The 15,165-nt window shown below is 39.3% G+C and overlaps 1 protein-coding gene across 1 annotated transcript in view; it reads left to right on the top strand.

Annotated features, from left to right (window-relative positions):
- The first annotated feature begins 1,372 nt into the window (after positions 1-1,372).
- Positions 1,373-15,165, top strand: part of rerea (arginine-glutamic acid dipeptide (RE) repeats a) — a 122,737-nt gene continuing 108,944 nt past the window's right edge. Inside the window, exon 1 of the mRNA XM_079803456.1 lies at positions 1,373-1,905. The gene's annotated coding sequence lies outside the window, so the exon portion shown is untranslated. The remainder of the gene's footprint in view (positions 1,906-15,165) is intronic.

The following is a 15,165-nucleotide window of genomic DNA, read 5'->3' as shown; positions in this document are numbered from 1 at the left end:
TATAATGTTGGTGAAGAGAAAAATATTCTTACTGTTTTTTTTTTTTTTATTATGCGTTATGTGTTTATCGATTTTGAGATAATCTGCACATTAGTATTTGGGTCGATGACGTGACACTCATTTATTTTGCCAACTAAGTTTAAATAAACATTGTAATTCAGACAAAGAAATACTGCTATTATGAACATGTTTGAACAAAAGCCATTTATTCACTTGTTTTTGGAGGCCTAAAGTCAAACATGTCTGGTGTAACTGCTTGGATTTTTAAAGAGAGAGAGGGACAGAGAGAGATGGGAAAAAATTGTAAAAGTAGGTTAAGTGGATAAAAAAAAATGCAAGAAGTTATTTTTCTCTCCTGTGACAAGAAAACATTGAACTGCTTTAAACCCTCATGACTGTGAGGTCATCTGTTTATTTCTACATTTCGTTATACATATTTATTTTATGCAAGGTTACTCATTTTTAATATAACATTTTAATTAAAAAAAACTTTTATTCATGACTTTTTCTTAAAAAATGTTTGAAACCTCATTTCAATATATATTGAAATTGCAAGGAAAGTATTTTATTACTTGATCAGACTACTTGACATATTTTTTGTAGAAAGTGGAATAAATGGTTTTCACAAATGTTTGAAACCAACACGAATACAAAGATTTTTTTATTTATTATTATTATAAAGATTTCTCCTTTTTTAGTCTCTGGCATCCTTATATCAACTCTGCTATAACAATTGTTAAATTATTTGGATTCTGCATGGAAACAAAGAATGCACGTTTCTTTTTAAATGCACAATTGTGAATACATGCTGCTTCCTCGTCGGGCGGGGGGAAACGGAGTAATTAATTCATTATGTGAATATGCAAATGAGAATGAGAGCACCAACGCACAATGTATGGTTAATTTTCTCTGGTTGTTTTGTTCTCAGTCCCAATCATTTGGCAGCGAAGCACGGCAATAAAAACTGGGCGTTCATTATTGGACACTAAAAAAATCAATAGCTGGAATCTGTGGCTTATTTGAACGGTAGGATTGGCGTGTGTTTTCTATGATTATCTATGTGTTGTTGTTAGTGCTACAGAAGGTGGAGTCGTCAGCATGGACATTAATATTCCTAACAGCAGCCGTGTGAATCTGGATTCAACGTCTTGCTTACCGATGCAGTTTCTTTACCGACCATATCCCCACGGTTTACTATCAATCACGACTCCCGTCCGATCATTTGTCGCCGCTAATCATTAGAATCCAGTCCGTGTTTTTGTTTTGCTCGCTTTTTAGAAGTGGTGTGTATGTGTATGTGTGTGGTGGAGGGGAGGGGGGTAATTCTCCTTCACTAGTGTCTGGATAAAGAAAGACTAGGTCAGCCATGTGGATGCGTCTGTTGAACAGCTGAAGAGGAGGAGGAGGGGGTTCTACAGAAAGAGAGTGAGATAGAAAGAGCGAACGTGCTGTGTGTGCATATGAAAGAAAGCGCGAGGAGAGAGAGAGAGCGAGGGAGCGCGTGAGTGTGAGCGCGCGCGTGTGTGAAAAAGGAAGCGGAGTCTGTAAACGCCGAACTCACTGATTTCCTACCCTCCACAAACTCAAGCTTTCGGAGTTATTACACAGCGAAAAGGAGGAGGGGGAACCGCATACGTTCAGAAAACGAGTCCCCGGGCGGTCCGAATACGAATAAATTAGTAAAGCGAGGTCGTCTTTTGTTGAGGCATTTGCCCCGTTTCTCCTCTGTATGGACAGCGACTCTCTCAGGATAAAGTATCTGCGCGATAGTGCTCAGCCCTCGGCTTCTTGGATTTTGGCCCAGGCCGAGAAGTTCGGCAGGGTCATTTTCAACGAACAGACGTGGAATTGTGTTTGAAGTTGTTTGCAGGAGCCCGATAGGAACTTAGATCATCATACTGGCGGGTGAGTAGTGCCTTGGCGACATTGGCTATGTACAAAAAGAAAGAAGACAAGAGGGAGTTTAGAGGTCTTGAGTGGGTGGGAAGGTAAATGGGGAGAGGGCGGTGGGGGGGTAGAGATGGAATGTTGGCAATTGCTACAGGCTCAGAAGTTGAAAGCAGCAGCCTGTTTTTTTTTATTGCATGTTTTACTTTTGCTCTCGCTGTTGAAAGAGACAAGCAGTGTGTAATCTTTTTAGGATGTTTTATGACTTTCTAGTAAGTAGTCTATCAAGTTTCAGCCTTCTAACTTGCATCTTCTGTGTAGTTCTTCTGTTTGTTTCCATTTTATTAAGTGAGGAACTCAAGCATTAAGTGAATTATTAATGCTCTGGTAGCAGCATAAATGGTGCATTTAAAGTTGGAGGTGCTGAGGAATGGGGATATTCAATACATTAAGCATGCTGTTTATCTCAGCGTTTAGCATTATCAAACACCATCACAACAGTGCATTTTCTATGACCCCAACCCTGGGCTTTCCTTCACATGTTGGAAGGGACCTTTTGTTTACTGAAAACCCTGGGAGCAGGGGAGGAGAGCTTTTGGTAGACCTGCCTGACCAGTTGGAGTCAGCTATGGGACAGCCAAGTCTGCCTAACTTCCCTTTGTTAAATTGAAACTCGTGAACCGTGGCCCGTCATGGGAACAAATATGGCCGGTTATGGTCCTCCCAAACTCGTGGTGAAAAGGGGGTGCACTCTTAGAAAATAGAGGTTTTCACAGCAATGCCATAGACAGTGATCAGTTCTTAAAAGAACCATTTTAAAACGTTTTAATAATCTATTAATCCCTTTCCCACTATGAAGAATGTTTTGAACAATGGAAAGGTTCTATGGATATATAGTGTTCTTTATGGAAACAGATGCCAAGGATCTTCATTTTTAAGAGTGTAGCTTGAAAAGTCTTGCTTCACAAAAGACTTTCTTTCACAGCTTGCCTTATCTGATCTTGTTCTCCATGCTGTGCATGTGGAGGAAGCATCTTGTATATCCTCTTTGGAGTATTGGTCATACTTGAATTTCCTAGTGTTAACTAGCTTTAAAGGAGCCATGCCATGTTTTTTCTCACTTTGCATATGTAAGAGATGCTATTTGTGCTAAGAAGGGCCTACTCTTTTGTGGCCAAAAGTGATCACCCCCCCCACACACACACACACTGGGATGTTTTTCCTCCCCAGTTGTGCAACAAGATTGCAATTGATGTATCTAAAGCTTGGAGATGGTCAATCACAATGTACTAGTAGTTTTGTTGGTTACCCAAAATTAGAAATCCACAAATGGTCACACCGAAAACACAAAGATTAGGATTAAACGTTGCTAAAAGATGGAACTGACCAGTCTGGAGACATATAGACATCAGTAATCTGTAATCATAACAACTATGTACAGAGTATCTGTCCTAATCCTTTGGTTCATAGAAAATGGAGAGCGAGAGAGGGAAGAAAAGCTTTTATAAACCCCCGTTACACATGCCATGGCTTTGAGGGTAGCCTGAGGTGAAAGAAATCAAACATTTAGTGAAGCGTCCCCTGCAGAGGAACTAAAGACTACATCAAGGAACAGAATGTTTTCATTGTCTTTTGTTACACTCAGGGAAACCTGTTAGAGCTAGATTATTTTAAAAAACACGGATGGCAAGTTTAATATTTGAAAGCAGCCTGTAAGTGTTTGTAGCGCTCCTACGCCCTCTTTAAATAGTGTTGAGTTTCGAATACTGCTAATTAGGTAGCTTAATGTGATTCCTCCTTGTCATCTCTAGTGAATGAGTGTGTTTACACGCAGGTTCGTAACTAGGGATGCTCATAATTTACTGCTTAACTGTTAACCAACAGTAAGAATTTTGACCGATTAAAAATAACGGTTAAAAAGTCATTTTAAGGTACATTTTTCAAGAAAAAGTTTGCTGCATGGTTATTAATAAGCTACAAAAATGTGAGTTTTTGAGAGAGAAAAAACAGAATCACATTGTATCATTACATTAATGTAAATACCGGTAAATAAAGCAAAATCTAACATTAAAAACACTTTAAACATAGCTCTAGGCTATTTTAGTTGCCCTCACTCCACAATAAATCCTTTTAAATTGAAAGATTTTCAGAACAGAACGGAAAATGAGTGTATATAAACGGCAAGCCAATTAATTAATAAAAATTAAAAAAAGATACAGGTGTTGGCCTCATGTATCCTACCTCTCTCATTTGGCATGAATCTAAATGTTTCTATATTCGCAATGTATTTGGGTGCTAAACTATTATTCATTATGTAAACTAACTTTTGTAAAATAAAGAAAACCAACAGAACGCTGCTTTCTGCAGTCTCGGTTTCCTATCTGTGATCTAGTTTTTGAAACCAAACTCTGCATATAGTACTTGTCTCAGTTTATGTTTCTCTTGTGTATTCCTTTTACATGATTTTATTCAATTTTTCTCGCTGCAGGTGCGTGATGTGACTATTAGGGATGTCAATTTACACACGTCTTTTAAATTAGCGATCAATTAATCGATTAATCGTTAGCCTTGATACTGCATGCATCTACAGCAGTCTTATAGCCGACAGGGTGTGCAAATGCTGCTCAAAACGCCATGTTCCTCATCAAATGAATAAGGTTTTTAGTCAGAATAAAGGGCTAATAGGATTGTAAAATGAGTCTGTGATTGATCATTTAATTAAATTACTTATTTAATAATCAAATATAATCTATAATACAATGTGTCACCAACACCACCTCAGATGTGTGCTGTTCAGAAGGTGTGGACGCGCTTTTCCTGGAACAACGTGCTGAAAACGCCATCTAAACCCAATATATTCACAACGATTTATTAAAATAGTCTTCTCATTAATGTTATGTAATATGACAGTCCCAATCAAAGTTATTAGTAGTCGTGCGTTGCTGTTTGAGCTGCGTGCACTGAGGCACTGGATGAACACCGGGAAACCGAAGCACTTTGCTTATTTAACTCAACAAACTTTTTCCAATATGAGTTTAATCAGATGTATAAACATAATATTACAACTTATGTCTGCGCAAAATTAAGTGAATGCACAAGTGAACTTGAATTAAGTTGTGACTCATGTTGCGGACGCTCTCTTCCTGGAGCAACGCGATGAAACGGCCTATTAAACCCAAATAATTCACAATGTTTTATTACAATATTGTTCTCTTTATAATGTTATGTAATATGACAGTCCCAGTCATAGTCATTATTGCATTGCTGTTTGAGCTGTGCTATATATATATATATATAAGCCTGCACAAAATAAACACAACATTACAACTTAGAATTGAACAAAACAAAAGGCTGCGAATGCACACTCTCACTTATAGTCGTGATGAAATTGTAACTCCAGCTGTAAAATGGTCCTAAAAACAATGAACTCGCTTCATTTTTCCTCGTGTCTGCTTTAGGTGTTTCACGCGCATGACCCTGCTGAATCGATGCTCGATATGTTTTATCGATTAAATGTATTATCGACAATTAATTGATGACCGATTAATCGTTAACATCCCTGTGATTCCGAAGATGTTCTGTTGTTTATGCTGCTATTTTTCATGCAAAGCTAAACCCCTGCAAAAACAAATGTTATTGTTTTGAATGGGTCATAGACACTTATCATTCTAATTTAACAATCTTGTTGGTTAACAGTTCATGATCGATTAGCGAGATTTGGTTGTCGGTTAGGGAAAAAAACAAAATGAGCTTCCCTATTCTTAACCCAGTTATGCTTAATAAGCTGACAATGCATATGGTCATGTAAACGTGTTAACCCGTTTTCCTTTATCAGTGTGAGGTCTCAAATGGCGCAAACTGATCGACACTGCTAGATTTTTGGCCTCAGTTTCGTCCAGCTTTACATGTTATTCAAGTGCATGTGTGTGATGTAACAAAACGTCCTTACCGTGGATGTAAGCGCATCCAAACAGAGTGAGCGTTTTGCGATAGGGGAGGAAGAAATGTATCGCAAACTCTGACTCTTTCTGCTTGTACTGCTTATTTATTTATCATCACATCTTGCATAACAAATGGAACACTTGGAGTGAAGTATACACAAAAGATTAGGTTTTGACGTCACTACTGTGTAATAACCTGTTTTTGTCTTTGCTGGGTTATTGGTTTACATGTAAGCTTAGACAACATGTTAATTAAGCTGATTTTTTTGTTTTGTTGATGCATCAGCGTATCAGTGTGTATGTAAATGTGCTCAGTGCCTGAGCTCTCTTGCTCTTTTTAAATGACTGGTGAATGCTGTATGTTTTCATGTCCGTTATAATACATCTTAGTGCTGGGCCTTCATTTGCAGTGTGTGGGTGTATGATTAACTGTGTCATCCTTCTCCCTTAACAACTGCTTGCCTCTTTGCTTGAGCAGCCGAGAATGGCTACTAAATGTTTAATGCCTAAGCGCACAATGACATTTAGCCTGTGTGTTTTCCCTGCAAAAAAAGATAGTGTTCGTCCTGTTGCGTTTAATTAAATTACTCGCATCGCAGAGATGCGTTCTGTGTTATCCTGCACCTTAAAAGCATCAAACGGGCAACTCTGATCAAAGGCGTTGTGGCTGGGCTGACGGAGGGGTTTCTTCATAGAGTGTGTTGTAGCAGATCAGTTGGCGTGCGGTGGCTGCTGAATGTTTGACGGGGCTTGGGTAGGCATGTTATTTAATCTGCTCGCATGATGGAATTGGCTGGTGTTGCGTCGCACATTTCTCCTCCGTCTGCCGAGAGAGGCCTCAGTGGTGCCGCATCCGTAACGCGGCGGGCCGAGCTGTACGATGTTATGCTTAATGAATTGGAGAAAGGGCAGAGGTAATTAACGTCATGTTTTGCATTGCGTCGTGGGAAAACCTTTAGCAAAATGCATGATTGACTGGAGGCTTATTCGTCTAAATTTGTTTCGGAAAGAGATTTGAGTACAGCTCTGATTGTTTTGAATGGTTGCCTCGAGCGTTTTCAGGTTGGGCTTTGTCTCGGTGAACTTGTAGGTAGACTCTCCTTTGTTTACAAGAATGTGTTGGCACTTTCCCCTTGATAATAGATACAGTAACCACAGGCGCCTGCTCATAGCCCTAGTGACAAAGAGACCTGACACTGTCAAACTATAAACAGCCCAAGCAGCTGAGTTGTCTGAATGCTTCTGCAGCAGCAAGTACTAAGAGCAGATTGATATCTGTCTGGTAATAGGCTCGTCTTTGTTTGACTCATTCCTCAGGCTTCACGGGTACACGGTATGGTGTTTCAGCGACACTCTTTGTCTTGTTTGTTGTTCATTCCTCCGTTTATTCGACCCATGCCAGAAGGTGGTTGATTTGTAGATGATGAATTTACCTGAGAAACTTCGGATCGGTCGGATTTGTGCATTAAACATACATCTTGGGCGAGAGTCGGCCTTGTTGATGTCAAATAAATGTAAACCTGAGGAGCGCGAGAAGTTAATGGTATAATTGAAATTGATATTTTTTTAATAAGCCCTAAAGCAGCTGAGCCCTGTGCTCGAGATGTCTCGCACATGTTAAGTGAGAGGGGACATCTGGACCTGTTAATTCAGCACATGGTCATAAAGTGAGGTTGGGGGTCCCACAGGCCCCACTGTTTTCCTGCTCTGTTAGGGATGTCAGATGGAGTCTTTTATGCTTTTTATGCCTGCACACCCTTACTAGTATTCACTCTGTCCTTGTCCTTGTAGAGGAACACTCTCTGTGGTGATAAACATATTATAAGAATGCAGTCCTCACTCAAGTGCTTTCATCTCGAAAAGTGTGCGTTGAGTTGAAGCATTTCTCGCTTGGAAAGGATATAAATGTATTAGACTGCTGGAATGGAGCACAATCTGTGACTGTCCTGCAACGATTCATAAGTATGGTGTGTTATGGAAATTCTTTCATTATTTTACTCCTCGTAATGCCATTCCTACTCAGTATTGTTATCTTTCTTACATGAAACAATAGGAAGCATAATGTCCTTAGGCAGTTTGTTCATACAATGGAAATTGATGCAATTTTGTTGTTGTTGTAAAAAATACAAAAGTATCATAGAATTAAATTTCTGACTTTCAGACTGTCACAATACTGTGATTAATTGTGGTGTGTAGACAAGCACTCAAGATCACTGATCACTGTAAGGTTGGACGACATCTACCTGAAAAACTATAGGCACAGAAAGGCACTATTTTTAGCTGAAGAGAAACACAGGAATGCTGGTGACCATAATAAGCCAAGAAATGTCATCTGTATTCAGAAGTCAGGCATGTTGATTTTTTTGAAGATTTGTTCCTTTTAAAGTATTTCATTTAGTAATGGACTAATCAGCAATTTTGAGGCAGATTGCTGATTACTTTTCAGCTACATCAGCTGTTCCAGGGCAGGGGATTTCGTTGTTTTTTTTTTTTTTTTTTCAGGTGATGAGGTGTCTTTGTGTGGCACAATATGCATGTTGTTCTGTTAAAACCAGGCCTGTTGTTGTTGAATAATGATAGCTTTGATGGATCAAACTATATCTCTGCGAGATCAAATAAACCTTTAGTGCAATCTTACTGCTGGCAGAAGAAAACAGCACTCTAGACTTTCACTCTTTGACTCATCCCGTTAGTGTATAAATAGTTTCATTATCAAGTAGTTGAATGCAGGCTATGTGTCCAGAAACATTTGTGGCTGCGAAAATAATTACCTCATCTAGAGAAATATGAGTGCTTGAGGGAAAAGGTTAAGAATTAAGTTATATGCCTGTAATGAAAGAACATATGATGAAAATCATGTGGTCTTATTTTGTTGGCCTCACAGAAAAAAAATTTTCAGTGTTACGGAGGGGTTTTGTTGGACTATGTTTGCCTCTGAACATCTCAAAACCTTTTGGAATGTTCAACACAGCTCAAGCATTGTGTTGAACATTGCTAACAGGATGGCTGAGGTGTGTGTGGGTTTTTGTTGTTGTTGTTGAAAGAAATCAATACTTTTATTCAGAATGGACACATTCAATTGTGAAAAGTGACTGAAGACGATTTATAGTTTTACAAAACATTACTACTTCAAAGAAATGTTGTTCTTTTGAACGTGTATTTATCAAAGAATCCTAGAAAAAAAAGTATCAGTGTTTCCACAGAAATACAAGGCAGTGCTGTTTTCAACCAAGATTGATAATATGAAATGTTACGTAAACACAAATGGCTGAAGACTGTAGTAATTGCTGCTAAAAATTGAGCTTTAACATCAGAGGAATAAATTATATTTGAAAAAATATATTCAAGTAGTTGAATTGTAATGCTATTTCACTATATTACTGTTTAGACTGTATTTTTTAATCAAATAAATGCAGCCTTTGTCTGAGCATAAGAGACGTCTTTTAGAACCGCAAAAAAATCTTACAGACCCCAAAAAATTTGAATGATATGTAGTGGGTTGCTTTGGAATCATTTATAGTTTTGGAATAATAGTAGGAATAACGTGTGTGTGTGTGTGTGTGTGTGTGTGTGTGTGTGTGTGTGTGTGTGTGTGTGTGTGTGTGTGTGTGTGTGTGTGTGTGTGTGTGTGTGTGTGTGTGTGTGTGTGTGTGTGTGTGTGTGTGTGTGTGTGTGTGTGTGTGTGTGTGTGTGTGTGTGTGTGTGTGTGTGTGTGTGTGTGTGTGTGTCTTTCTGTTTCTATGGGCTTCTGTTTGCATGCATATACTCCAATAAAGTACAAACAGTGCCTAATAGGAAACATTTAAAAGGAATATCATAGTGATCATGTTTTGACTTGATTAATCCACAAGGTGTTTTAGATACTGTTGGAATATTGTCTGTCTTTATCACTGTCTCTTAAGTAGGCCACCCTCAGCACAGGGGTCAATAGCGTGGCCTGTGGGGAATTGTGACTGACTTGTTTGACGTCAAAAGATCGGTTCCCTGAAGCAGCCTAATTAACCTTTTTACAAGAATTTCTTGTGCTTGTTTTCTATTTATAATGTATTGTTTGCTAACCTTTCCTCTGAAATCTGCCATGATCCATTACATTTTGAAAACAGCTGCAAAGAGCAATAAACAAATTGAATTATTTTCAAAACAGCCTCTATTTTCTGCCACAATATTATCATATGAAAGAAACATCAATGGAATTGCTTGGGAACAGAAATGAGTAACTTGAACATGGACGCCCTTCACTTCTCATTACAGTGTTTGCGTTCGCTGAAAGACAAACACGCTAGCTCATGCCTGCAGACCTGTGTTTTAAATTAAGTCATTGAGATCTTGTGCTTAGACATCTGAGTGTCTCGTTTTGATCTCCGTTTATGTTTCTAGGAGGTGAACAAAGCGGGTCGCAGGTCTCGCCACCTGCAACCCATTTTCACTTTTAGTCACCCAAGATGGAAAAAAAGAAACGAGTGACACGTTCAAAGGCACCGCGTGACATGCTTGTACTTTCAGATCTTATTTTGGTGAGTAAACATTTAAAGCAGGTGTATCACAGCTTTATTTATGCATTAAATCTGCTGTTTGCTCTGAATTATACATCAGCCAGTAAATAATGCATCAGCCTCCGTTCCTCAATGATTACTGGCCAAGATACAAACGGCGAGTTTGCTGATGATATCCTCGTTGATCGTTTTAGCTAGTTCAGTATCGGCTCCTGAGGATATTTTCTGCCGCTATTGTGATTGGATGTAAAATGAGTAATGGACACGTCATTGGGAGTTGCTTCGTTTGTTTGTTTGTCTCCTGCAGTTGAATGCCCCTTAAACAGAATAGATTTCCTAGAGAGGAATTATGAAGAGTTTGTCACTTTAAGAGGCTTTGCACATAATTATTGCAGGGCGGCATTAACTAGTTTTTCCTTTTAGCTTGACCTCCGTTTTAACCTGTGCGACTGGGCCGGTGTCATAAGAGCTACTGACACCTTTGATTTGATCCACTTCATTTGTCATCTCTTGCTCAGGAATAATTACAGCAGTGGCAGGCTGTGCCCTGGGGAGCGCTCAAGCTTATGACCTTTTTGTTCCCTTAAACATGAGCCAGAGACAAAGGCGCAGAAGAGCGGGAGTTGTGATTAGGAAAATAATGGCTCTGACAAGTTAGAGATTAAATTGTAAACAGGCCGCGAGACATATCAATACTTGCTGAGGTAATTGATTTTGCTACTGCGGTTTCACTGGCCATAACTGGCTGTTAACGCCGCATTAATGAACGGGGGATTTCGGATCGAGGTTAAAACCTCGCCATACACGGAGACCTTTGCTGTTTGTTTACCCTTGGCGGAGCGAGCCGCGTATTTGTCGTAGCCTTTCACATCATCTTTGATTACAATAAATCGATGAGACCTGAATGGTAACGTTTGAAAATGACAAGCTTGTTGTGCTGTGTGTCATATGGGGGACAAAAAGGAGCGCGGGGGGGTGGTGGAAACACAAACTGTGGTCATAGAATCAGCTCAATGCTCCTGTTCTTCATCAGAATGAAGTGGCTCCATCAGAGCGGGAGGGAAATTATACTCTATTGTGGCAATACACCACAATCCCACTCCATTCGCCATTAAGCAGAGCAGAGCTATTGAATATTTGCATTCCCACTTGATAGCGCTACTTTCTATCAGGGATAGGACCGTGATTGCATCCATTTAGAGACATTTGAAACTGTCTTGTCCTTATCAGATCTCAATTGGTTATGTTTGTGTGAATCATTATGATAGTGTATTATTCATTCGCCATTTAGATTCTGTTGTATTCTTCACTGTAGTGGAAAAAGTGTGTATGTGTCTCTGCACGTCAGAGCCCACAGGGTCATGCAGAATCACGGCTGCCGCAGGGTCACGGTGCGGTTCACCGTTGGGCCAGTTAGTCATCTGTGTGACACATCAGTTAAATACACCTTGATCTCTCCATTCATTTTAAAACTAGATTACACTGGCCGGGCTGCTGTACAGTAAACTACAGTCATTCTTCTGTATTAACACAGACAATATGAAAGTAATGCAGTGTTTACCTAATAGTAGTTTTAGAGCACAGTGCACTGTGCAGCAACTGTAAAGCATACAAAGATGTAAATGATGATGTGCTGAGAAGTAGGGTGGAGTTGTGAATGATTCATGTAATGTTTTTTTTGTAAAGTTTTAGAAATCCTGTGTGTATATGCATCTTTTATATTTCAAAATCATTTTATATATTAGATATACTTTATTATTATTATTATTATATACAGTATTTTATGTGTGTGCGTGTATAATAGATTTAGTACCTGTCAAATGGAAACACAAAAAAAAGTCTCTGATGCTCACTAAGGCTCCATTTATTTAATCAAATACAGTAAAAACAGTAATATTGTGAAATATTATTACACATGAAAATAACTGTTTCTATTTTAATATATTTTTAAATGTAATTTATTCCTGTGATCAAAGCTGTATTTTCAGCATCATTACTCCAGTTTCCAGTGTCACATGATCCTTCGTGTGTGTGTGTGTGTGTGTGTGTGTGTGTGTATATATATATATATATATATATATATAAATATGATGTATAGAGAGAGAGAGAGAGCTTTTTTTGGTTTATGTATTTGCAAAATGTATTTTTCTGTCTTCTGTGGGTTGGAAGTTGGCTGTGTATGAGCTAGAGTATTCACTAAACGTTTATTAGATCTTTTTTCTTGTCTTGTGGAGAGCTCCCAGCCCAAATGTAGAGGCTCCATTTGGAATTCAGCCTGTCCGATTTGAACTGCCATTCCTCTGGCAGGCCATTCCCTATTGAGCCTTAAAAAATATGTTTTTGTTGTCCGTCCAAGAATACCTGTGAAGTACTGTAGGTCGGCCCTAGAAGCTTTTGAAGCATGCAGGGTCCACTAGAGATGCATTCACACCCAACAGCAACCACCCGCAAGGCCGAGGCATGAAATCTTTTCATCATTATATGCTGTAAGATGCCAAGTTCAACCCTAGCCAAATACTCACCCAAGCAGCAGCAACAAGCAGCGGTGCTGCTGAAATTTATGTTTGATTTGCTATGAACACCGCTTCCATATTTGGCAAAGCTAAGCAACCTATTTTGTTTTAGCTTAATTTGTTGTGTCAGGAATACAAAGAGCTCTGAGAGACCAAACGGTATGCTGAAATACCCCTGTCCCGGCCTCTTTAACTTTCTCTACGAAGTAAGGGGTCTTCCTCAAACTAAGTTATTTCATTTCTTTGGTATTTAAAAAAGATTTCTGTCCTGATAAAAACCAGCAGAGCGCCTTTCCTTTGGGAATGTGGGCACTGCTTCAGTCCCGTCCTGTGTCGATTAAAGTAGCACTTGTAGATAATCCGTTTGAATAAATGTCTCTTGCATATAGAGGGAAAATAAAGGGTTACAGATATGGCTGGGGGTGGGGGAGGGGTTGAAAAATTTAGATTCCTAAGTGCTTATCACCTCAGTACAATCCGCCACTCCGCAAGGATAAATATTTAATTACAAGGAAGCTGAAATAGAGCCCTAACAGACTGGGTAGAAATGGATCTGCTATTTTTACGTTATACAGTTCCATAAAGCAGTGGAACTGTTAGATAGCCCAAGGTTATTAGTGTACGTGCTGTTGATTCATTCACGTGTTTGTCTTTGAGAATCGCCTTATATATTCAAAGGGAAGTTGGTGTTGTACCTTGGCACTGGCTTGTAAAATGGCTGTGAAGCGTTGTAAGATTATCCTAATATTTGTCTGATTCCTTTAACAATTTATCAATTGAAAAAGCTCACAGTCTTGAGTGTTTCACAGTAGTGAATGTATAATCTTGTGCTTTTCACACTCCCAGTGGCTAGAATAGTTAATGATTATAGTTGTTGGCATCTGCTTTTACAGAGCTTAGTTTATGTAGTTTTTTTGTCTTGCAACCGAAGCACAGGCCACTAGGGATCTACTAAAGTAACTCTGGATACCATTAAATATTCACTTGTATGAAATAAATCTAGTTATTGCCTGAGTCATGGAATTGTACGGAGACTGTGTGGAATGTTCTGGAGAGCGGCAGTGTTTTGACAGTTGTGCGTCACTATTTCTATGGGTCAGTCAGTCAAATGTCATTGGAAGTGGAGTGGTGCAGCCGTTGCCAAGTTGAAAAACGATCCTCCCCACGTTGTTTATGTTCGCAATGATTTGGGCCGTTTTAGTGTAATCGAACAGGTTCCAAAACGCTTGCAGAATGAACACAATGGATTACATTGTGGACAGAATGTTTCCATTGTAGAGATGCAACTCTCTTAGCCACTTCCGAACGGCTGGATTGGATTACCGGCCTCTTTTCATGGTCGGTTTAGATGACTGCTGATCAATGGGGCTCTTAGCTTCAAATCTAATTTGTTTTTGGGCTCACTTGGTAATGCTGATCACAGATTATTCCTATATAAAATGAATCAGGTTACTGATGTATTTTTTTCAGACTGCTTGGATTCTCATAGACATTAATTGCAGCAATTCCACATTCATTATTGAATTTTTGATCTGCTGTTGCTGCAGAGGGTTAGAGATGTACAACATGTGATGGCTCCACAGAGCGATGTGTTATCTTTGCTGAACAGCTCATTAAGATGTTCCTCTTGGTAACAAAGAGTAAATCTTCATCAATTTTTTTTTTTTTCAGAAGATAACCAGACAAAATGCAAACAAAAACGGCTGTACTGATAATTAGCTCAAATGTTTTACTTGATTTTGAAAGAGAACTCTTTGATTTAGTTCCCGTGTCCAGTTGTCCGTGTTCTCCGTCATACTGTTAGCACGGCTAAGGAGACGCAAGGTAGAAGGGAGCCTATTTAACAGCGTGATACATGAGGGGAACTGGACATCTGCGTAAAGGAGCGACTGAAAGAAAGATCGGAAAAGGTCAGGCCACATTTCATTTCAGCCGAGCTTTTTATTAGCTCTGCCCAGTATGCAGTTTAGAGGAAAATACAGTTGCTCAGCAGTCAATGGACTACTCATTTAGATTGACAGATGTGTATACACTTGGATGAATGTGGCTCTGTGCTGAACATGCTTGCTCTGTTTATAAGCTTACTCGTGCATTTGCAAGCTATTTTAACCTGGACCCGCACAACCCCCCCCCTTGCCGTGCTGTGTAATGCTCGCTAAAGAGTGCGGAGCCTGTGAATGTGTCACCGAATAATGCTGTGATCATTGCCCGCTGTTAAAATACACTATTTTCAGTGCCTTTATACTGTCTGATTCGGCTCTCTCGGGAAATGGAGGCTCTGTGTAAAGAAGTGGCAGGAATTCCTGTTCTCTAATTTGGAAAATTGTAACA

Source organism: Gobio gobio (genome assembly GCF_949357685.1).
Source record: "Gobio gobio genome assembly, chromosome: 21".
In the NCBI taxonomy this organism is placed as follows: domain Eukaryota; kingdom Metazoa; phylum Chordata; class Actinopteri; order Cypriniformes; family Gobionidae; genus Gobio; species Gobio gobio.
Note: the sequence above shows the minus strand (reverse complement) of the source record. Positions and strands in the feature narration are given on the sequence as shown.